General features: G+C 46.9%; 2 protein-coding genes across 2 annotated transcripts in view; one reads left to right on the forward strand and one right to left on the reverse strand.

Moving 5' to 3' along the window:
• The window catches only part of plppr2a (phospholipid phosphatase related 2a), a 55,308-nt gene extending 49,437 nt beyond the window's left edge, over positions 1-5,871 (reverse strand). The window contains exons 1-2 of the mRNA XM_088603617.1: positions 5,741-5,871; positions 5,431-5,467 (exon numbers count right to left, since the gene is read on the reverse strand). The gene's annotated coding sequence lies outside the window, so the exon portion shown is untranslated. The remainder of the gene's footprint in view (positions 1-5,430; positions 5,468-5,740) is intronic.
• A 7,380-nt stretch (positions 5,872-13,251) lies between these two features.
• palm3 (paralemmin 3) overlaps positions 13,252-25,224 on the forward strand; it is a 37,957-nt gene continuing 25,984 nt past the window's right edge. The window contains exon 1 of the mRNA XM_088603621.1: positions 13,252-13,817. The gene's annotated coding sequence lies outside the window, so the exon portion shown is untranslated. The remainder of the gene's footprint in view (positions 13,818-25,224) is intronic.

The raw sequence follows: 25,224 nt of genomic DNA on the forward strand, positions 1-25,224 counted from the left end.
GACCCAGTCTGACATTTTAGGTAGGATCCTAACCAGTATGAGATGTAGTCTGTCCAGTCAAATCCACAACAGGACTCTTCTATATACACGTTTCCCCCTGGGATTTCCCAAGAACAGCAAGATTAAGGTCTTTAAAGTTATGTAACAAGGTAACTGTCCATGTTCAAGCTGACAGCCTTCTAGATATGGCTGGATGAGACCCTCACATTGATTAATGCGTTGTCCTAGCAACCAAAAAAGCAAGATGGACATTATTTGTAAACGTTCCCGGCAGCTTATGCTCTTACGCCACTGGCAGGTGGTGGAAAATACAGTCGGCAGTAATGAGAAATGGAGCCGGGCCTGTTGCGTGGCCCTGAAGCAAGATAAGGCAGGACTGAGCAAAATCTCGACATGAGTTCTCAAGGGGAATGAGTGCGCGTAGCCGCCACTCCTTGAGGAAAGACGTGTGTTCGGATGAGCTCAGTAAAAGCCTGTTTAGGGGCTGCACTTTCAGAACACTCAAAGCAGTCAGAAAGCTTTCAGCTACAAGAAACTTTGACACGTCTCCCCCCCCCGAAATCGAGAGCAGAGGATGAACTGAATAAGACATGAGTTTGAGCTTTTAGCAAGATGGGAAAGAGATGTATTTATAACCCTCCCTGTAAGTGTCTGAAGACGACCCGTCCTAATGCTAGTCATTAATCCCTCTAACCCAGGTTCAATATTTAAAGCTTTTTTAATTAAAAGAAATTTGGGAAGTACTTTCCACTTTTTGGGGGGCATTTACACATAACCAGTTCACCAACCTTCCTAACTCTGAAGAGGCCCTGGCCACTCTCATTTCCCAGATACCCACCCGCCCCCCACACTTCCGAAAATATCACGTTGCTCTCCTCTCTTCATCCCTGGAGCTGGAAGTCACAACCCGAGGATGTTAACACATGAGGAAATGGGAAGAAATCAAAGGGAGATATTTCTGAAGCTTGCGGATAACCCTGGAGATGTTCTTTCACCAGTCTCTTGCTCACTTGCACGCACTCAGAAGGCTAAACCCAATATGCCACAGTCACCCACCTCCGGGGCTCAGCTGTAAGGGGAAGGACTTAAATGTCAAACATTTCCCAGAATCTTCCAAGGCCACTTCTAACGGTTACATAGGTCGAATCCAGATTCTATGTTTGGAAACTCGATGACATCTCAGAGGCTGGTTTCAGACGGATCTACATGCAATATAGGTCACTGAAGCAGCAGAGAGACTGTCAGCAAGAAGCAGTTTGACTGCTTCACTGACCCCTGACACTGTTGCAAGCCAGTAAAGATGGGAGGTTACAATAGATAAGGAGGGATACCTGTGAGAAGCAGAGGCCTGACGTCTTAATAATGACATTTCGGTGTTTCTTGGAAATAAAGTCTGGAAGACCTATGACTCATATTCTGCAACTCCGTACCGTGTCCGTCATTTTTTCTTTCAGTGGACTGGGGGCAAATAAGTAAACAAGATCAGCGCCGCGGATCTCTTACACACTGCTGCCCCCAGTTGACCCAGGACGTTCTGTGCTATATGTTGCCAGTCCTTGGACTCACCCACCAACAACAAGAGTCAGTGTCCGAACACAAGAATCCCACAGCTCTCAGACCCCAACAGGCCTGACAAAGGCTGGAGAAGGTGAGCCTGTCAGGAAAGGGACCCTTGGCCTTTCTTACCACAGCAGTAGCACTATTTCATGTAGGAGTGGGGGTCTGATTCCTACCACTCTCTGCCTGATGCCCGGAAAACGCGACCACACATCCTCTCTCTCTCTGGCCTTGCGGTTAAGGAATGCCATGTGCGAATCCCACTGAACCAGCTGATCCACGTGTGTTTTCACCAGCTGCAGGCTCCTACATGAGCCAATGTCAGGTTCTGAATTCTTCGATTCATTTAATACCCACTTTGAAAAAAAAACAATTTTCATGGGCCTGTAAAGTGAAAAAGAAGGCTACACAATCCCTGCTTCATCAGTACAAGTGGCACAGAAAGGCAGGAGGCTCTAAAAAGATGTTTTGAAGCACACAATGGGACCTGGGGTGAAAGCTGCAGTCCTGTGAAGAGCTCTGCACAGCAGGTCACAGGATATCAATCCCTTAACACCTGGATTACTCAAGATCTGCACCCCTAAAATCAAATCTCTAATTCTCTTCAACATTCCAGAAAAATAGTCAAAAAAGAAAAAAAAAACTTTCCAATTTTCATTGTGCACATTTCCGACAATCACGGGCCATTGCAATTGTAATAACTGAAAGTCTCGGCACAGTATGCCAGGTTTTAAGTCTGAATTTTAATTGTGTGGGCTAATGTGCAGTTCCCAAACTTGGTCTGGGGCTCAGACCTGTTAGACAGCCATGGTCCAGGAAAACAGTGGGTTTGCTGAACCTTCAGAGCTAACTGATGCCTCTAAATCGAGCTGCTTGCTTGTTTAGACGCTTGGTTCACTTGTACTTCGGTCTAGGATTTCAAATATACCCAGAATAACAGATGATCAGTGCATGAAGAACATACAAGTGGGAATGACACCCCCACACTGAGCAGAGGTCCAGCTGGTTCCATTTCAGGCAACAGACCTGAATCAGTGCAGTTCTGAAAACCCCAAAACGGGCACAGGGTTGAGAGTTACAAATCGCACCCGACGATTTAAGAACCAAAAGCAAAATTTGTAAATGTCCCAGTTAGAAAACTGAAATCAATTAGCCTGAGATTAAGAAGTCGGCTGGAGAAGAGCAGCAGAGCTGGGAAGCACTGCTTTAAAGGAAGCGCAAGGGTCTGTTATAACTAATTCCTTGGGTTTGGCACCATAAATCAGATTAGGAAATTAATTAGCCCAGTTAAGTAACCTAGGGCCCAGATGGTACAAAACCATTTCCTGACTCTCAAAGAGAAATCAACAGTTCTCGGTGGATTGAGGTCGGTTAGACTGTGAAGTATCTTGAGACCTTTCTGTTGCTATATGGGTCAGTGTAGAAAGGCAAGAAGAGCATCTTATTATGCTCATGTGTGCTTTAAAACGAAGAACCCCTCAACCATGGAGTTATTTCCTTATTTCATGTTCCATTTGCATTTCAAATCCTGAGCCAGCTGGGGCACAGAAATAGCATAATAATTGGACAACTGTCACAGTGGGAAGAATGGATTTTGACCCAGATTGCTCCATTTAGTATGGTTTAATCTTTATAGTACGGGAGTCTTACAGCTTGAGATAGAGTCTTTATTTTCCCCAAGGGGCAACGAAGAGATGTGAAAATCATATGAAAATCCTGCCTCCTTCAATGGTTTCCTTCTTCTTATATCATCCAACTGTTAGCAACAGCTTAGAATCTTTAGAAAAGAGTATAGCTGTTTCAATTAAGTCTTAATTGGCCAATTAAGGTATTCTTTAACTCAAAGAGACCAAGAAAACACGCTGGCCTACTGCCCTTCTAGACTGGAATTGGGGAACCCAGTATTAACATGTATATAAAAGGATGGGCAGATGAGCTACAATACAGGAGTTTTGTAGGTCACCTTTAAATCATCAGTTACTAAAGTAAAGTCTCTTAGACAAGCAATCAACTTTAGGTGTTTTTTTTTATTTGTTTGCTAATCTGAGCAAAACCTTACATTCTTGCAAAGAACCTACAAATACCGCTGGATTGCGGTTCTCTGGTATCAGGATCAGATGCTCCTGGAATATAGAACCTGCCACAGAGGAGAGGGGAGACAGTACTGTCCATTCATTTTGGTGCAGTTGACATAATCCCCCCATCAAACTGCTTCTTCAAGGATGTACTACTTCGCAAACGTGCTCGAGTTTGCTCCAAGCATCCACCACTCTTTGTGTAAGCGAGGGGGCTTGTGTAAAGAAGACACACTTTCAGTTAACCTGTGTTCGCGCACCACAGTCCCTGTATCCTTATCAAGCCTGAAGCGGGAGCATCCGTAACCAGCAGTACCCATGAGGCCCAGTGATCACAACAATTCCCAGCGCTCTCCCAACATACTGACTTCCCAGGCTCTATTTCATCTGGAAAGGGAAAACGCTTTCAATCGACCTTGGACGAGCACACCCCTGGTGTCGTCAATGGGAAAAATCAAGAAACACGAAGAAGTGTTTGACACTCGATAACTGGGAGACCAGTCCGATTGACTGACCGATAGGGCTAAGAATGCGAAGGAGGCGTCCGTATGTAGTTCAGATCAGTCCACAGCACGAGACGCTTTCTGAAGGGAGCGAACTAGGGCAGGAGAATAAATATAGCTCTGCTGCACGACCCAGACCAGCTCCTGCTTGTTTCCATTGAGCTTGGCGCATCAGACCAAAATAAATGAACTCAAACCTTCACATACAGATGCGCACTGTGTCAGTTCCTTGCATCCTGCTCTGGGGGGGGGGGGGGTTGAGCACTCAGATGATAAGGGTTGTTTTTCTTTCGTAAAAAACAAAAATCAGATTTCACTGTGCATTGAATCTGCTCCCCAAGCTCGCGCTGTATGGATCTAGGACCGGTGCAGCTCTGCGCCCCACTCACAGCGTCCGGCTGACCCTCCAGTCCTGGAGACACAGACAGGGGGGTTGGGGCCTGCGATGATCCCTGCCCCCTTAGAACTCATTTACCATCTGAAGCCATATGTGCACTTGTCACTCCACTTTACTTCGGCTACAGCCCCCCAACGGGAAAGAAACGCTAATTAGTCTCTGCAATCTGTTTCCACAAACGGTACAGTGCATAGTTATTTCCCCTACCCACACGCAGCCTCTCAAATCCTTTTCCAGCCTATATCTGTCCCAATCAGGCAAATGAGCCGGCACTTTCTTTGAGTCCCCTACCGACTGCTACATGTGGGCTACAGTGCCATGCAATCGCCAAGACAACGGAACGAAAGCTTTCAGTTTCTGGGCAAATAATTATTGTTCAACAATTAGTTGTTGTTTTTTTCTACTGCTGGGCAGCGAATGGATTGCAGAACAGATTCTCGTTGCATCTTGTTGCCATCATTCGGGATCTCTCCCTGCCTTTCTTTGTGCTGCGTTACCCAAAGGAGACCACAAGCCCTCTCAGTCTCAAAGAGAGCAACCTGCAGCGTTGCACCGTACAAAGACAGACCCACAAACCACTGCCCCAGCTCCCCCCACCCGGCAACAGGACACTTCTAACTCTCATTCGGGGTAAAAACAGAGACAGCGTTTAAAATGGGATTTCCTTGCAGAGTAATTAGATTCACAGGCCAGGGGAATTGTCCCAGCTGCGGGTCTCTGGCACGACAGGGGCTGGAGAAGCATGGTGTCAAGCTCCTGCAGGTCTCCAGATCAATAAGGCAACCCTGCCCCCCGTACAAAAGCAAAACACACAAAATCACAGCAGCATCCCACTTGACAACTGTCATGCAAGCCTATTGCTGCGTATTGCTGTGAGCAAAGATCCTTTGCAACCTACCTTAGCCTTCAGCCTTGCAGCTTTGTGCGCTGAATTCCTATAGAGAAGCCATGTCAGATGAGAAGAATAAAGAAAAATAGCCTTTTACCGCTCTTCTGCACTGCCTTTCTCAAAGCAAGAAAAAACAAACAAACCAATTAGCTTCTTTGATTTATCTATACTGCTCTCTTGCCAGGGCTCCGGCAAACCCAGACGACACAGACAAAAGAGTACAGTCCGAGCCTTGCCTCGTGCAAGGAGTCTCGTTCTTTTCTTCTCTCTCTCTTTTTTAAACAGCAGCTAGGCTAATTAATTAAGTGGCTGAAATTACCAGCTTCAGTGCTTTCCAATACAGCTGCTGAGAGGAAGAAGGGGAGAGAGGCAGTGAGAGAGAGGGAGCGACTATGTGTGTCAGGGATGAGGGAAGGGAGAGAGAGTGAGAGAGAGGGAGACTGGCTCAGCCTCATTGTTATTCTAAGCAGGTCCTGCCAGTGAAGGCTTGTAAAAAAAACGACACACAGCTAAACGTGCTGGCTGAGCTCAGGTGCGTATCAGTCACCCAGGGGTGCAAAGCACCGCCTCAGGCACGGACCTAACGCACGCTCTTATACATTTTATATACGTTGCATTTATTTCCTTTTTTTTAAAACAAAGGTTAAGCTATTCAGGTCACACCTGCTTACTGTAACGATCACTTGGTAGGACAGCACAAAGCTGGAGGCTGGCAGGTCTCATAATAATCGTGAAGTTTATTAATATGGGCCACAAGTGTGAAGATTTGGAATAAGAAAGAGCCTGAAATTTTGTGCAATAAGAACATGGAAAGATCAGCGCCTCCGATTTGTCAGAAAGGACACTGACTTCTGCAAATGGAAAAACACAGTAAAAGACCGGTAACAGGCTGTGGTGTTTTCTTTATCCTTCTCGTCCAATCCCATCTGCTGGCGAAAGTGTTTGTAAAATGGGCACAGAAAAGTTGCACGGAAGAACTGAATCCATTTCAGGGGGAGGGTGGCCTTACAACTGGGTTTAGGATCCGTGTAGCAGAAGAGAAAAATACATTTGTCATACACCTCTACTTGCAAGATCTTCCTTCCCATCTTTCCAGCTCTTTTGATTTTGGAGTTTTTTCGCCTTTCACTGAAAAACAAAATTTGTTTGGCTCAAGCCTCAAACTCCGAGACGGCAGATCATGAGGAGGACTGAAGATCTCCCCGCTGTGACGATCGGAATCCCTCCTCTTACAGGCGCTCCGGCTCTTTCACGTTTTGCTGATTCTGTGCACCTGCCCTCAATCCTGCCCCTCCTTATTTTAGCCAGGCACTCTTGCTACTCCCGGCTCTGCATTGGAAGACGGACGCCCAGAGGCCCCCCTACCATCAAGTCACCCTACGTCCCCAGCTTGAGGGCACAGGCCTCCTATCGGTGTCCTGACCCTGCTGAGTCCGGGGCTCGGAGCGCCTGGCCTTGTCATCCTGTTTTTATTTCCCTGTTCCTGTACCGGATTTTAACTGTTTTCGTCGCGGATGGACCACTCGGATTAGGACATTGGACTTTGCCCTGGATTTCCCCCCTGGACTCCCTCGGACTTGTCTGCCATGGCTACGCCCCCCGAGCACCTGTTCACTGTCGTCACGCCCCCCTGTTTGTCACCCTGCCCTGTTCCTCGTCGTCTCCTCCCCGTTGTCCTACTCCACTCACTTCCGGATTATACCGTCTGCATAGGGTCCAGAACTACACTTCGTTATACTGCACAGTCAAGTAACCCCCCTCCCCCCCACACCCCTCGAGAGAACCCGGACTGGCACACATTTGTGCTGAGCCGCTGAGTCTAAGTGGAAGTACCCAGCCTTGGCATATTAAAACGAGCACATCTTCCGAAGCACAGCAGAACCAGTTGCGAGACTGTGTGCCAGAGAAACCAGATGTGTCAGTTCTGCTTTGTGCTCGATGAGGTGCTACACAGAAGCTATCTGTAATTCAAGTCTACCTGTGCACAACTTTAACAGTCGGTTACACGATCGTGCAAAACTGGAGGTGTACAGCCCAGAATTCTGATTTATGCCTGCAGAATAAGCCAGCTATTTGGTCTTTGCTGTTTGATTCGAGCTAGAGGCCAGGTGAGTAAAAGCACAGGAAGTGTCCGGCTGTGGCTCTCGTGGTGGAGGAGAGGTAGGGATTGGAAGGTGTGGTGTGGCCTTGTTGAGATTCGGTCTAATCCAAGCAGGTGCACTAGGGACAAGCAGGACTACAGAGACGAGGTGTGGTCAGATGGTCCCCAGTCAGGTGGCGGCCTCAGGCCAGTGTGCACAGACCCCCAGCCTGTGACTGAAACTGAGTAACTGAGCAAGTCAACCCCCCCCTCACTCCCCGAGGGACCAGGCAGCCCCACTCCCCCACCTCGAGCTGGAGCATTCAGGGACGGTATCCGGGCCCAGGTGAGATCCTCGGATTCCACACGGAGCAGAGCCGACAGCCGGGAGCGCCGAGTTGTCTTGACAACAGACGGGTAGATGACGAGGGCAGAGAACGAGAGCCAAAAAAAAAAAGAGCGAAGAACAAAATGGAGAGAAGCCAAAATGAAACCAAAGGAAGAGGGAAAAGGTTGGGGGAGGCGGAGAGGGGAGGTCACTGCTGAGGACCTGCAGGCAGTACGCTGTGCTGTGCCTGGGAAGAGCCAGACGGGAATCTACTCTCTTCGACGGTGGTGGCCTGGACTGTACAGTATGTGTGGCAGAGGAGGAGAGGGGGTGGGGGGCTGCATTTCTGGTTACCGTAGTAACCCCTAGGATGCAGCGACGGCAATTCAGAGCTGTGCCTGGCGGTACATAGCTGTGCTGAGCCCCCAGGACACCCGGCACCGCGAGGCCCACAGCAGGACGGCCATGGAGCGCCCCGGAGCAGGAGGGAAAAATAGGGAATCTGCAGGGGATTCCTTACGGAAAGGAAAACAAAAGTTCACTGGGGGTAATGTCTGGCAAAGTTCCATTTGGTTGCAGGCAAAAATCGCGACGTGACAGCTGGCTTCCAGGCAGGGCCCAGGGCATGGGGAGGTGGGAATCTCCACAGGGAGTGAAAACCCATGCAAACTGGCACAGGAATGGCAAAATGCTTAAAGCAGCCATATCACCCTGCAACTCACAGCTGGCAGCCCACTGGAGCTCAGCAGGTGTGAGCCTGGTCAGTACCTGGATGGGAGACTACCTGTGAAAAACTAGGTGTTAGTGGGGCCAGCCTGTGCCCCAGTATAGTGATGGGGACACTATACTGTAAAACAGTGCTGTCCTTCAGATGAGACATAAAACCGAGGTCCTGACTCTCTGTGGTCATTAAGAATCCCAGGGTGTTTCTCGAAAAGAGTAGGGGTGTTACCCCGGTGTTCTGGCCAAATTTCCCATTGGCCCTTACCAATCATGGCCTCCTAATAATCCCCATCTATGAATTGGCTTCATCACTCTGCTCTCCTCCCCACTGACAGCTGGCGTGTGATGAGTGTTCTGGTGCACTATGGCTGCTGCCACATCATCCAGGTGGGGCTGCGCAGTGGTGGTGGTGGAGGGGAGTCCCCATTACCTGTGAAGAACTTTGAGTGGAGTATCCAGAAAAGCGCTCTATATATGTAAGCAATTATTATTACTATTAAAGGGAGCAAGAGCGTCTCTTGGACAGAATTACAACTGCCACAATTATCATCACCGCCAGGCGGTAACAGGAAGACGTTCGAATGAGAAACTGTGTCACAGTGTGAGCTGCGAAGGCGAGAACTGACTGTGAAGCAGAGACTCTAAGACAGCTGTCTACATTAAAAATGATTTTGCTAAATGTTTAATACCATTGTTAAAAGCTGTTAAGGGATGTTATTCACAAATGCCATTTTAGGCTCCTTTTGCACTTAAAACAGAGTCCCAAATGGTGTGAGGAGCACTGAGATATAAATTCCTTCTAATTTTGGGAGCTCTACAGCAACAGAGTTGAAAAAGTCACTTCAATCTGAAAATGAAAATCAGATTTATACCTCCCTTCCTCGTTTCTTTTCAAGAGTGTGTCAAAGGGATTACACAGACCCCTGTGTCCACAGTGGCATAATCTCTAGGCACTCTCCCCAGATTCAGATGAGACTCCCTCTTATATTTCATGCCCCTGCAAATCTAATCGGACAAAACGGTGGGTGCATACATGTAGATATCATGAAGTATCTACTATCTATACTATCTATCTATATCCAGCAGCCATATCACCCTGCAACTCACAACTGGCAACCCACTGAAGCTAAGCAGGTGTGAGCCTGGTCAGTACCTGGATGGGAGACCTCCTGGGAAAAACTAAGGTTGCTGCTGGAAGAGGTGTTAGTGGGGCCAGCAGGGGGTGCTCACCCTGTGGTCCATGTGGGTCCTAATGCCCCAGTATAGTGATGGGGACACTATACTGTAAACAGGCGCCGTCCTTCGGATGAGACGTAAAACCGAGGTCCTGACTCTCTGTGGTCATTAAAAATCCCAGGGCTCTTCTCGAAAAGAGTAGGGGTGTACCCCGGTGTCCTGGCCAAATTTCCAATTGGCCCTTACTAATCATGGCCTCCTAATAATCCCCCTCTATGAATTGGCTACATTACTCTGCTCTCCTCCCCACTGATAGCTGATGTGTGGTGAGCGTTCTGGCGCACTATGGCTGCTGTCGCATCATCCAGGTGGATGCTGCACATTGGTGGTGGTGGAGGGGAGTCCCCATTACCTGTAAAGCGCTTTGAGTGGAGTGTCCAGAAAAGCGCTATATAAGTGTAAGCAATTATTATTATTATTATTAACTAGATAAGTATATTTACACATGTGCTGTTAAACATCAGTTGAAGCTTCTCGGTTTTTTAAGTTACATCATTTAGGCTGGGGGTGCCTGGACTGCATCCGGGAGGGCTGCTGTATCAGGAGAATTCCACTTCAGCTCAGCGCTTAATGGTCCAGTTGAACTAATTATGGTATTATTTGGAGCTGCCAAACAGCTGTAACACTCAGAATCAGGTCTTCTAGCAACCTGTCTGCCTCCAGATCTCCCTGGATGGTATTGCTGACTGTACACTGAAGCTTGATGCACTGTGACAGACAGATGCTGTGATGACACCCTCTGGGTTGGCTTATTCGCCATCCCAGCATCCAACAGCACCCAACAGAGCAGAATCAAACAGACTGGCTGCAGGCGGCCAGAAATGGCCTCACCTGCCTTGAGTCTCTATGTGCACTGCTGCAGCTGTGCAGGATAATACTGCCCACGCTGCCAGGAGAGCATCTCTGACCCCTCTGACCTTCCCAGCTAAAGCCTGCCAACTTGATTCAGTGTGTTGTGCAGCAACATGATGAGCAGACCAGAAATCTTGCTGCCCGGAGACACAATTTTTAGAAAAGAGCTTGCAACTGTTGTAGGAAGATGACCGCAGGGGAAGTCAGGCCACAATTTCAAGCTTCGCCATATTTATTGGCTTTGCCATCTCGTTGTGAAATAACACTGTAGGGTGAATAACGCTTGTAGGGTGGCATCTGTCTGTAACCGTGGGATGACATTAAAACAGCTACTGTCGGGCCTGTAGCCTGTAGTGTAAGAATAATTAACACAGGGTATGACTAATTACAACCATTAAGAAAACATCAGACTCTTCTTCTAATCTTGGCAGGTTCACACGTACTGTACAATTTCTTTCTGCTACAGGAAAATAATTACACGTGATCATACAGATGTTTGCGGTGGTGTAACAGAGTAAAAGTAAAGAAATCAAGTCAAAGTAGGAAGAGAACTAATTAACTACAGGACAAACTGCAACAGCCCACACCAAAGCAAATGATCTATGACAATCTTACAGTCTCTGGCGAGTTTAAAGTACCATTTCAGCTTGGTGTAGTGTTCTTTAAAGAGCTTTCTGTATACAAATCCACAATTTTTTGCGCCAAATCAGAAAAATGAAGACTGGGGCCAGACCGGAGCGGTGGCTCTGTGCCTAAGGATCTGCGGCTGTGGCTGGAAGGTTGCCGGTTCAAATCCCACTGCCAGCAGAGGAATCTTGAGCAAGGCCCTTAACCCCAGCTGCTGTATAAATGGCTGACCCTGTGCTCTGACCCCAAGCTTCTCTCCCTGTCTGTGGGTCTCATGCGAAAAGACAAATTCCTAATGCAAGAAATTGTATACGGCCAATAAAGTGATCTTATCTAATAAACTCCATTGCAAAGCTGAACAATGCACGTCAAGCTCTAGTACAACATATAGGATAGGTCCAAGGATCTGGCAGTTCACAAGCCTAATCTTAAGTACATTTGCACAGACTAGTGAAACTAACATGATAGAGAAAAATACTGTACATCGTATGTAGATGATTCCAGGATACATAAGTAAATGTATGTTACACACATTCATCTTTTCTGGTTGGTTAGTACAATTTGTACAAAGGCCCTAAAATTCGCACAAAGACCAAACCAGGAACACACCGCAAACCAGGAGGCCAAAAGTCTCCCTGGAACTAGGTGTCTAGGAGTACTAGACACTATATTATTCATGATCACAATAGGTTAGCAGCTTTATACTGGAGTACCACCACTGCAGCAGGAGAAGGGTAGGCAGAGGCTTCTCATGATGAAGCAGCTTGGCAAAAGACTGACAGAGACAACGTAACGTCAATCGACTGTCTACAGTCACGCCCTGGGGACAGCAGGTATTAATAGAGAATGCAAAGAACAAACACGAAGATTTAAATATCTTGTTCCTGTTTGCAGCGAGAAACTAGGCAATAATGTATTTATCTTAAAGAGAATATTTGACGCAAAATGTATAGGGTTAAAGTATTTTTTTTATCACAGCCAATCTTTTGAAGCTAAAATTTCTATAACCATTGATTCTACTTAAACGCAATTTGTGGAATTAGACAATTAGATTTTGCGAACTGCGATTGTTGTGCAGTGTTTACAAGATGGGCTTTGCTTTTCGAAGAGCTGAGGGTTTAAACAACCCGGAACAATACCCTTCCCTGTCAGCTCGTCTGTGTCAAGACTGGCCGCAAACCAAATTAAACAGAGATGACAAAGACAACCCACGTCCCACCTTTCTGCAGTCACTAACCCTCACCCCGCTAACTTTCCGTAGGAGTCGCAATCGAGGGCGACTTCACAACTCGCTTACTGAGCGCCTGGATTCCATAAAAGAGAAAATTTGATTCCATATCGGTAAGATGGTTAAGAGAAGAGGACAGGACATGGAAGTTTCAAGTGCCGCTATTATCAGCTTAATTTTGTACGTGTCCCGCAGATGAATAATTATTAGAGTCCGTTTGTGTGGGACAAATTGCAGCCTCCCTGAATTTTGGAAACCCCCATTTTCTCTTTTAGTAGACATGAATTTTGCATACTGTCGCGGTATATATAACGAACCTGTACATTTATAATTAGTTTTAATGTTTTTGTATTGGACAATTTACAAAAAGAGAACATTGGTGGAACTCCTTCCTGCTTTAATATATATTACCATATAACTGCACTGTAACTGCGTGACAAGCATCCTTTTTTAAAAAAAGTCACTCAATCAGACTCTTGTTTTATTAAAGAAGGAGTAAAAACGGTGCCCACGTATTGTAATGTCAGGGCAGGGGAACTGAAGCGCTCTTGTGCTGAAACACAAAACTCCTGCACAGACGGTTAATATTTTATCATCTTCAACTCGGATTCAAATATCACCGGTGAGGTGAGTCCGCTTTTCTTTCTGGTGCAAAGTTTGTTTTTCGTTTTCATAACCATCCGTCGCCGTCATCAAGTTTTGAATGTAAAAAAAAACGAGTTTAGCGACAAACCAGCCTAACCTGTTACTACTGTAACTGAGCGGTTAGGTTTCCGTGCGACTGCGACGACAGCGTGCAGATTTCACTAGCTGTCGGAGTTAAAAGAGGAGGACTTCACCTCCTGCAGTTAAGAGACGAAAATAACAGGAAACCAAACAGCTTTTTCAGAAAGAAAAAAAAAGTTACAAGGGGGGCTGGGTCGAGGATCATAACACAGGAACTCCCTCAGGTATCCTGGGCAGCCTGCAGCAGCTACCGGGCGAGATCAGTCCATCTGTAGCGCCGAAGTGCTAACATAGGGCTTTTTTTTTTAATCTGGCAGAGCGGGAGAAATTTCCCTCCTTTCTGCAAACAGTTAAGCGACCCGTTAAGCGCAAGAAACGCTCATTTCAGTCGGAATCTACGCCTCGATTCAGGTGGGATTTACTTAAAGGGGATTTTATTTACTGAGGAACGTCGGCACTCTTCTTGGATATTGCATCCTGATTCCTGTCGCGAAGCTGGATAAACGCGGGATTCGTCTCCCTTGACTGAAAGTTCCTGAAGAAACAGCCCGATTGAAACACGACAGGCGCCTCTCCGACACCCACGGACTGGCAAGGTAAGTGCGCCAGCTGGGTCTGAGAACTCGCTAACTCCGCTGAGCTGGTGCTCGCCTCCTGTCGGGTTTCCTCTAAGCGGAAATAAGCTTTTTTAGTAAGTTAGTTTGTAAATATGCACACATACGAAGGTTAACGATGAGAAGAAGCCTGGAGCTCATCCAGTTTCCGTGCTGACGAAGCTGTGTCAGACACATCTGGAGTCGTCGAATTTACAAGCGCTGAGCTAGATTGCAAATTATTTAGCTGTATTAGTGTTTACACCTCAGACGCTATAAAATTAATGCGGCTGTCAGAAAAGCTGCTTTTTCCTGGCACAGTAATGACAGAAGCAACGCTCTGGGCGATTCACAGGAGTAATTTAACTTAGATTTTCCACGTTTCGCAGCATTTACTGTACGACGCGCCTGCTAGCGGGAACGCTAAGCAAACCCCTATTTTAATTTCTGCCCTGGCAGAACCAGCAACAACATAACATGCTAATATTAATAACGCCGCGGTGCTTCGCTCTTTATATGTCTGCAAAGCTATTCTTTAAACCTGCTATATTTACTCTTCACTACACGCAAGAAGCTCGACAACATAGCCCGCACATCTGGTTTCCACTAGGTCTTGTCAGAGGAATACGAAAGAGATTTAAAAAGTTCTCCTGGCTACTTCAGCCGTCAGCTCGCTAGGAGCGGAGCCGTGGAGGTAGGCGGCACCGTGGACAGACTCAAGTCGGTAAGAGGTTTTCCGTTCCATCAAAATTCAAGCTCTGACTTTAAAAGTGTGGGAGGTCTTTACTCAAGGGCACTCCCTTGCTCTGAAAGAGCATGAAAAGAAATCGGCAGTCGAGTTGGAGCGGGTCGATGGAACTTTCTTCGATACAGACCTCGGTTTGACACGTGTCCACGCCACCATGCACCGCACGTCCTTAGTTATGACCACAGACCTTGTTTTAGGGGCAAGTAACCCAAGAATAAAAAAAATAGAATTAAAGTGTAAATAACCTAAATAAAACAAGGTAGGGCGGCACGATGGCGCAGTGGTTAGCATTGCTGCCTCAAGGCACTGGGTCCAGTTCCTGACCTGGGGTGCTATCTGGGCAGAGTTTGTATGTTCTCCCTAAGTTTGCATGGGTTTCCTCTGGTTTGCTCTCACAGTTCAAAAGCATACTTGTAGGTTAATTAGCTACTAAGATACAAGCGAGAAGTCTTGTTAGACATGCCACTTTTCACCTGGAAGAAGTTGAAAGGAGGTCACTAAAGTTCAGCAGGACTGGAGAATTCGAAACCTTTATCCAGGAGTATAGAGCCCTGCTGTCTGCCTGTCTGAACTCTTATCTGATCTGACTCAACAATTGAGTAAAAAAAGGTTGCTCTTCAGATAGAGGTCTGATTCTGGCCCTTTGGTAACAAAAACATCTGAAACGGGTACACACACACACGGGAACCCCTTGTTTAAAAGCCATTATTGTCAACAAAATAGGAGCCCTGTTATTGAAGCTGTTAGACATTGACTGTGATGCAAGTAATATTAAAAGTTATTCCATCCGATCTTCAGGAAGTGCAAGAGAAATCGCAGTGTGGAGCGAGAGCTGGTCGGATTCGGCTGTGTTGAAGGTGTGACCTTCTCGTTAGGCGTCTTAGATTTGGAGGTCCACAGCCCTAAAGCACTGCTAATGACACTACCTCTAGCCTCGAGCAAAACAGTAAAAACAATTATGGTTAAAATATTTAAAACAATGCACTCAAAACAGAATTATCCTGCCAAGAAGCTTGTAGATATTTCCCCCCGAAACAGTATTTTTCCAGTTAAGAAATATTATCAAAAACCAAGAAAAGCTCATTTGAGCAGCTGTCCGTTTTTGGGAAAAGATTTTCTTTTCACTCACAAGAATGTGAAGATGTGAAAAGTGTGCAGTCTTAACACCTGGAGGGTTTCTCTGATGATCATGTGAGAAAGACACTGGCTTGTCAGAATCGCTTGCTCTTTGGTGCCAAGAGGACTTTTAATGTAAACACCCAAAACCTCATGTAGAAAGGATGATTAACTCCTCCTCTCCCGCTGTGTGTGTAGTTAGGAATGAAGCTACAGTACCCCTGTATTCACAAAACATACAATCCAGGATTATACTGTGTCAAATATGGATCATGTCTTAAGGTCTAAAAGTTACAGCTCAAACAGTGTTATACACAAGACACCAAGCCTACTTTGTATCTGTCACCTGAGCTGGATTTGAGCCCAGGGCTATAGGACAGAAGTGGTTTATTAATTCTAAATTTACATGGTATCTTTTCACAATGAGCAGCATCTCCCAAGTGCTTTGCAAGAGTCGTGTACAATACAGCCTAGGCAATTTCTAGAGGGAAACGTTGAAGCAGCCCGAGACTTTCAACAGGTGAGCCAGCTGTAGCCCTGCGGAGCTCTTTCATGTCCAGGTGCTTGCGCTGGAACACGTGCCACAGCCTGCATGATATCCCCCTGCACTTAAAGAGTGTTTACTCACCAGGGCTTGTGGTTTGTAATCTCCCCCCCCCCTCGCCATTCAGACAGGTGATTGCAGCTGAAGTCTGTCCCAGCCCCCCTGCCTCTCCTTTCTCATCTGTAAAAAAGTCTGTTTGTTCTAGCCTTGCTGAGAAACACTAGGTACTACTAAAAGTGTTTCATGATTGCCCACACAATACATTTCCGACAGAACCTCCATAAATTACCACTGTGCATTATTTAATCCACTGACAGATTACACAGTAGAACAAACATTGCTGCCTGCCTTGGATAAGACTGTAGTGTACGCTGTACTCATGATTAGCGGGGAAATGTTTTTCTTCTAATGCAGACAAAAGGCACTCTCTTTCGGTTCAGTTTTTCTTAATAGCCATTATTAAACTTGGCAGAAGTAGACAGCTCTTAGCGAAATCCATTTAATCCTAAATCCGATCGATGGGGTTATCTGAAAGCTAAGTGGAATACGACCGTATTCTCCCTGTTCTCTTTAACGTCCTCTTTCCCTCCTGCCATTAAGCTTGAAGTATCACAGCCGATTTTGAATTGATTGGTGAATGATTGCCTGGGTCTTCGGTAACACTGCCAGGTAGTAGCCTGGTAAAATAGAGTAATCTGTCTCACACCACTCAGAATGGCAATCAGAAAACCCCACAAAACACCTCTACCAACAAGATGCTCTGTATACTTCTGGCCTGGTACAGTCTGTTCAGCTGGCTGCGCAGTGAGAACTAATACAGTGTATGTGTTAGCATATCTAGCTGCTAGTAAATAATTAACTTACTGTATCTAGCCCTTTCTCTAGGTGTCCAAGGGCATTTACTTAAAAAAAATGGCTGGGAAGGCTGTTCCACTCTCTTACAGCCCTTTGTGTAAATAAAATAGTAATTACATTTTAGGACGGCTTGGTATAATTTTACCAATTCTGGTACTTTAGAAGAAAAATTTCACCTCACATTTTAGTTCACATTACATTTTAGGGGGCACTATCTGTAAGGCAATAGTAAATTAAATCAGTGCACATTGCCAGTGAGATCAGAAGCACCAATTTACTGTAGTCCCAGGGATCTTTGAAGCATCATTAATATGACTCCCACTTCCCTCTAGAAGCTGAGCAAGCTTGCATTTTACAGATGAGCTGACAGTCCTTGACAGGCTTCTGTAGTTAAAGGCTCCTTTTCTGCTTTGTTAAAGATGCAGAGACTGTAAAATGACATGCAGCAATTGCACAGAGTGGAATCCCCTTTGCATTCCCAAATCAAATACGCTATGCCTCATGTCTTCAGCAACGGAGTCAATAAAAACAGAAAGCCCGTGCACACCACAACTGGGTTCAGACTTGCTGTGACTCAAACATGCATGCTGAAATTCACAGACCCTGTGCTCCAGAGATGATCTGGGAATATACAGTACATACAGTATATATCCTATCTCCTGTTAAAATTAGTCCATGCAATTTGTCTGGTGTTCACTTTCATAACTAAAATAATCCAGAGAAATTTGAAAATTCAAATTAGTTATCAAAATGTAAATGCTTCATTTTCGTTAAATGTTCCATGCTTGTACAGGAGTTGTTGCTCCTAGAATAACTGCAGTGTGTATAAAAAAAGAAATGCAGAGGAAGTAAAAAATGATACTGTTAGGACGCTGCCCGGTTGTCTTTGACAGCTCGTCTTCACATGTACTGTAGCATTCTAACCTTTACTACATGCAGTTGCTACCTGGAAATGGCATTCTGGGGTTGAGGCAACTGCAGACAGATTGCAGAGGTTGACTATTAACTTTAAATTCCTGGGTGGGTGAAAGACACTTTTAACTCCCCCCAGGACCTCTGAACTCTGACCACAAGATAATAAGAATTTTAAAAGGAAGGATCAGGGGGGGGCGAGGGTGCCCTGGGGTTGTACTGCTTGTCTTGGATTCAAAGGCCTGGATGTGAGATGAGGGGCTTCATCCAGATTGATGGGGGGTTTCTCCAGATTGATGGATTTTGGAAATCTTTTTGTTAGCTGTTGGAATGTGCGTTTTCAAGTGTAGAAGGACCCTGCCAGGAAGATTTCCAGTTATACTGCAGACATAAAAGATTAAAAAGTAAACATGGCTTGGGGACTTGGTTTTTCTTACGCAAGACACTCATCTGACTGTAGTACTTAATAAACCAAATCTAGATCACAAATGTAAAATGTATGCAGGAACTATTATGAATTCCTCAAGCTAAATACCCTATTTTAATATAGCAGCGTATTATTTTTGCTTTTTGTCTCATGACAAAATTGGTGCAGTTTTTTGAAAATGTTGGTAAAACAAGAGCAAGGCTAGATCTCCAAAAATCTTTTCTGTCATTTTCGTGGAGTTAAAAAAGTCAGGGGTTACAAATAGGGGCAGCACGGTGGCACAGTGGTTAGCCATGCTGCCTCGTAGCACTGGGGCCCTGGGTTCACATTGTGGATCTGTGGTGCTGTCTGCGTGGAGTTCATATGTTCTCCTCAGGTTTGTGTGGGTTTCCTCCAGGTGCTCCAGTTTCCCGCCACAGCCCAAAGACCTAGTAGCAGGTTAACTGGCTTTTGGGAAAATTGTGTGTCCATTAGAAAATGGAAAATGGAAAATCATCTACAAAAGGCCTGTATCCATACAGTCTGTTTAGAAGACTAACAAACAGCTGATTGAAGCAGCAGATCTGAAGTTGAGTAAACAGGTGCTGATCGACGTATCGGTTCTATACGCTTATAATGTGTGTCATCAGACTTAGCTCATTTGTATTTCCTACAAACGTTTGCTGTCTAGTTGACTACTGCAAAATCTGATACCCGGCAGAAAAGCAATCCAGTCACACCACACCTGGAGCAAGCAGGCCGCCCCAGAAGTACACAGTAAACCAGCGTGTGTTACACTCTACGCCGTCACCAACAGAGAGAAACAGATTGCACCCTCTGCAGCATATCTCTGCGGGCAAACGTCTCTTGTTAAAACTCCTCAAGTAATTCCGAAATGCATCCGGGAACAGGGACAAGGCAGGAACAACACGACATCGATACTAACCTATCAACGCTGGCTACTGCAGAGTCGGAATGGAATCGAGGGCTGGGGCAGGCCCGTGCCAGCAGGTTCAAGCGAGATGACGCCAGGCCCGTTTGCTTGTCTGCCAAGTTAGAAAAAAAGAGGCACAGGCAGAGTGCAAGGCTGCTGTTTTTCATCACCTCTTTAATGAGGGAAGAGGGTGTGCGGTCCTTCCTGGCCTGCTGCTGGCTCTTGCCAGTCCAACCCTCCCTGCCTGCACTGGCTTTCAATTCCTGTCAGGTCAGGGCTCCAGAACACATCAGAAGCGACATGCCGGGGCTTGTGGGAAGACACGATGGATGACAGGGTCTTCGCAGGGTTGCTGACGTCTCCTTCCAGCACATCCAGGTCACCTTACAGAGCCCCGAGGCACCTAGCGAGCTGTCCTGACCGAGCCAGCTCCACCACTTCCAGCTCTTTCCTGTAAAGCGTCCCTGGAGGCGCCACAGCTGTGCCATCACTCCTCACAGCCTTTTACCAGTTTCCTTCACTCGCGGCTCATTTGAGGGCATCCACTGTGGGGCCTCGCCAGCCGTCTGCCAGCCTGCTGCTCTGTCATCACCAATTCGGCCATTTTTCCAGTTTCGCTCCGTTTCCACAGCTTCTCACACACACAATTTGTCCTTGTTGGGGAGCTTCAAGTTTTCAGTGTGAGCCCTTAATTGTTTCTTAAGCTGGGAGGCCCTGAAGACTGTGGCGGTCCCTTTCTCCGTAAATTCCTGAAGGTATTTACTGTGGAAAAGACACTGGCCTGATGACCTTCCGGGTCTTCCTTTGATCTCATCGGTCCGGTTTGCCTTCAGCAGCAGGAGAGCAACACCACACCATTTTCTTTGAGGGGATTATCCAGACTTTTCTGTCTGAATGGTATTTGGTGGGAAAGGGAACATTACATAAAGGATGTCTGTACCCTCTTTGTTACCAGCACACCCGGTACTGGCAGTGGGGCTGTACAGAAGTGGAACAACCTCCTTCTCCTTGGCTTCCTTTCCGACAGTCTGCTGGTCTTTAAGCAGCAATTCCAGATTATTCCAGTCTTGCTTTCACACCGACAGAGGTTCTTTTAGGCGATGGTGGTGTGAATGAGGAAAGAATGCTGCCCTGCAAGTTTTTTTTTTCATGCAAGGACACCGATATTAAAAAATCGGCGCATGACGCTGTGCACCTGAGTCTTTCAAAGAATGAGACGATGAGCCTTAAAACAAAACAGTTAACAAAAAACAGTTTGAACTGCCTTTGAAGATGTGCTTCTCTTTTGGTTGCCTAAAATATTATTACTTTGGCTATCTTTTATGCATATTTTCCACTCTCTTGGCTCGGATCTTTGGGATGATATCCGGAGATTGTTGCATTTAGCACAGTGCACAACGGTATGAATCACGACGTGCGAATCCTGCGATTCTGTGGTCACCATCCTAAGAAATTCCCACCCGTGTTTGTCGTCTTTAAATAGTGACTCACTTCGCCCCTATAAAACAAGATTAACTGAAAAGCTTCAATGAAGAGGAAAGTGGCTTGTCCAAGACCCCATCTCTCTGGGTTTGCCGTGACAGCATGGTGCTTTGTAACTTTTTCCATGAAAAACAGGACAAAGGCATACCGCTTGCTTGCTGTCCGAAACATTGCATGCCTTTCAGACCCAGCCACCCTTATTGTCCCAAAGTGCATTTGGGAATGTATCACTCACTGCTGTGCAAAGCTATATGACAAAAGCTGAAAACGTCTGGGAAGTATGGGGGGAAATAAATTTAATTGCATAATTGCATACTTGGAGTCCACTTATTGCTGTCTGTTCCTGGGAAACTGCAGACGGGTAAACAAAAGGCTTTCATAATTAGTGGCTTCGCAGCTGGGTTGCAGTGTCAGGGAAGCAGTTGGAGCTGGAGAGGGATTCTGAGGAAATCTCTAGGATTCCGGGTTCCTGTGGCACAGCACATGAACGGTGGTTTTTCTGAGAAACAGGACCCCTGTCTTTGAGGTCTCTTCCTGTTCCCTATGGCCAAGTCTGTGCTGTTCCACCTCTAGAGGGAGAGGGAGACGGAATAGATACCTGAGATCTCCTCAAGGCTTCGGCTGCTTGACCTGTGCTTGTTCCCAGCGCCTCTTTAATGAGGGGGTGCCTCGGGATGGCAGATGACCTTAAACTCCGCTGGATGAAAAACAGGGGGTGTGTCCATGGTGCACTAGTGTTCGGGGCAGGTGTGGCCGAGGCAAACAGTCCAAGGGGGTCTGAGGCAAATCTATGAATAAAGCAAATGTCCAAACCCGGGTAATCCATCCTGACAGACATACAGAGTTAAAAACCGGAGCGGGATCTGGTGGAGGGTTAGGGGAATAAAAAAGGGGGTAACGGGACCAGACACTCCCTGACCCCGGACACAGATGGTCAGGACACCGTTGTGAAGCCTATGCCGTCGAGTCGCTCCTGGACTCACAGGTAGGCGGGCTTCCGGGTGTCCATGTTCCAAAGCTGAGCCCCGATAGGCAGGACCGTCTGGTTTATATAACACGGGGGTCTGGAACCGGAGGCAGGTGCTGGAGATGAGAATAAACAAGGTAGGGCTGGAGCGTCCTTAAGAGGAGGGATTTACGATCGTGACACCAGCATTGGATGACGAAAAACAGCTGCCCTTGTGGACCTGCTTCTCAGTGAAGATCTGCACAGAAAGTAAAAAAATGCCATCCCTGCCTTCAGCTTCTCACACGCAAGGCATTCTAGTTTTGCTCCATGAGAGAGAGGTTTCCTGATGCTGCTTGGCAATTACCTGCTGACTGAAATGTCTTTGAACTGAAGCTTCCTCGCTCGTTTCCCTTCAGCTGAAATGAGTGCACTACAGCTGACAAGCATCCGTTTACCACGCAGCCATGGCAAATACGTGGACGTGGTTTCCAGCAGTAACCATCCACTCATTACGAAGTTCCTGTCAGATGCACGTGCTGGTGTCAGAACATAAGGACTTATATTGAATACCCTCGGACTTGACCAGAGTTGTGTCCATCCAATTTGGAACTGCCAATTGCCTCATTACATAATAATTAATAATAATTGCTTACACTTATATAGTGCTTTTCTGGGCACTCCACTCAAAGCGCTTTACAGGTAATGGGGACTCCCCTCCACCAGTGTGCAGCCCCACCTGGATGATGCAACGGCAGCCATAGTGCGCCAGAACACTCACCACACACCAGCTATCAGTGGGGAGGAGAACAGAGTGATGAAGCCAATTCATAGATGGGGATTATTAGGCCATGATTGGTAAGGGCAATGGGAAATTTGGCCAGGACGCCAGGGTTACACCCCTACTCTTTTCGAGAAACACACTGGGATTTTTTAATGACCACAGAGAGTCAGGACCTCGGTTTTACATCTCATCCGAAGGACGGCACCTGTTTACAGTATAGTGTCCCTGTCACTATACTGGGGCATTAGGACCCACACAGACCGCAGGGTGAGCGCCCCCTGCTGGCCCCACTAACACCTCTTCCAGCAGCAGCCTTAGTCTTTCATCCAGGTACTGACCAGGCTCACACCTGCTCAGCTTCAGTGGGTTGTCCATTTTGAGTTGCAGAGCGATATGGCTGCTGGTGATCTTGGACATCTTGCGCCACAGCAACAGCTCCTGTACTGCACATGGACACTCCAGCCCGCCCGGGAAAGGTGTGGTACAGAGTCCAAGAACAACTGACAAAACTCTAGGCAGAAGCGTTGTCAAACCCAGAGAGCACGGAGGCTGAAGTAAGCTTCAAAACAGAGCGACAGCTGAGGAGAGAAGCTGGTTTCAACAGCGGTTTTGAAGAATGATAGAAAGTGGAGGATAAACACTGAAGTGGCGCGGCAGAGTGCAGGAACCTTGTGCAACAACAGGCACATCGTAGCTCGGAGAGCAGAGCACAAGCATCAGAAAATCCACGACCAGGGTTCGGGTCCTGCCACCGCACAACGAGCTGAACCTGCATTTTAAAATGGTGACATCGTGCCGTGCCTCACACCCACACGACAGAGCCATTCACCCTTTTAGCTCTGGAAGCTCCATAGGGCCTGACAGGAGGGCTACACTGACTGGAAGAGCAGATTGTCTCGCTGACATCACTGGGCACTTGCATGTACTCGGCAGGAGAGCCGAGACAGCCCTTCTGACGACTCCCATGTCCCCACTCTGCACTCGGGGTGCAACTTTCAGTCCAGCATTTCTTTAGAGACGAATGCACTGGAAAATAAAGACTCGTCACCCACAACGCTCATCAGACTTGCTGCTCATACTAAATCTTTTGCTTTTGCATACCAGATGTGTAGGCCAAGATAAGCGAAAATGTGAAGCAGGGTTACTCTTGTCTTTCAGAAAATTCTGTTTCGTGTCCAAGCCGTTTTCGCAATTACTAGCAACCGCAATCTTGCGCAACTGCGGGCTGCGATCCCAGATTTTGTCGAAAAAATAAAAAGCCCATTTTAGTCACAAAAGTTGCCTCTCAATCCCTCCTGCCAGGCAGCGTTGATTCCAGATCCAGGGAAAGAAGAACTTAGGGCAGGCGACGTGTGCAGTGGAGACGCTGCATTGTTGGAATAGCTGCCATGACTCCTGGACGGCTTTAACCAAAACAGTTTCGGCCACAATTGCACAGGCTTGCCTTCGTTCCAGCAAAACAACCTATCAAACAGAGAGCAAATATCAGTCCAGCTGCTCCAGCACACCGCTGTCTGCCAGATGAAAACCCGCTAATTACAGCCGTCGCAAAACAAGGTGACCTAAATAACAGGTGTAAAACGATAACCCCTCCGATAACGCACAACAACAGGAAGAGGAAATCATCGTGCACCTCTAAATAAGGGACGTACGCTAGAGACACAGTGGCTCCAATAAGTACTGTATTTGCTGTGCACTCGAAGATGGGACTTCAGCACAGGTATTGGCTCATGTCCTTCCTCTCCCTGCCAAATTCTTCCATCATGAAATAACCAAACAGATTCTTGTTTTACATCCAATGTCATTTCCTCGACTCCGGCCTGGAATCACGGGGCGCTCCACCCCACCCCTTTTGGGATTGTTCTGGGAGGAAATCTGCAGGGCCAGGGCACGCTTCCCCACTCCTGCCAGCCTTTGTTATTGGCCTGTTTGTTTTATCCAGCCCGTGTCTCTGGGTGGGGTGGGGAGGGGGATTGAATTGAAAGCCCAGGCACGGTTATCAACGCTGGCTGTGAGAGTTAGGAGCCTCATTCACTTGGTCGCAGTCCCCTAGTGCTCGTGCTCCATAATGGGAAATGAATCAGGAACACTCATTTTACTCCCCTCCTCTTCTGGAGTTTGTGCTTAAAAAGCAAATCGGTTCCTTGAGTAGGAAAAGTCTCCTCTTATTAATAAGTAATTTGATCTGTGAAGGCCATTGAGCTGTACTTTAGCCACAAGTGCTGCAGAGTCACTTAGAGTAGGAATGTGGCTTTTATGTCTGATCAGTAGGAATGGCGAGGTTCAGTTGATGGCTCAGAGGGACGCACAGCAAGGGTTGAAGGAGAAACATCATGCCAACATGTAGCCATGTTTACCGTGTAGCATCCCAGTGCGGCGACTCTGTGGCTAAGGATCTGCGCCTGTGGCTGGAAGGCTGCCGGTTCGTATCCCGAGGCTGGCAAAGGAATCCAACTCCGTTGGGCTCCCGAGCAAGGCCCTTAACCCCAGCTGACCCCAAGCTTCTCTGTGTGTCTCATAGAGAGCAAGTTGGGTGTATGCGAAAAGACAAATTCCCAATACAAGAAATTGTATATGGCCAATAAAGTGATCTTATCTTAATACTGTCTCCCAGCATGAAGGCAGGACCGGTCTTAGTTCTTCCAGAGCTTTAGGGTAGCTCATCCTGACTCACATACTGTAC

The sequence above is a fragment of the Lepisosteus platostomus genome, chromosome 13 (genome assembly GCF_059453375.1).
Source record: "Lepisosteus platostomus isolate fLepPlt1 chromosome 13, fLepPlt1.hap1, whole genome shotgun sequence".
Classification (NCBI taxonomy): Eukaryota; Metazoa; Chordata; class Actinopteri; order Semionotiformes; family Lepisosteidae; genus Lepisosteus; species Lepisosteus platostomus.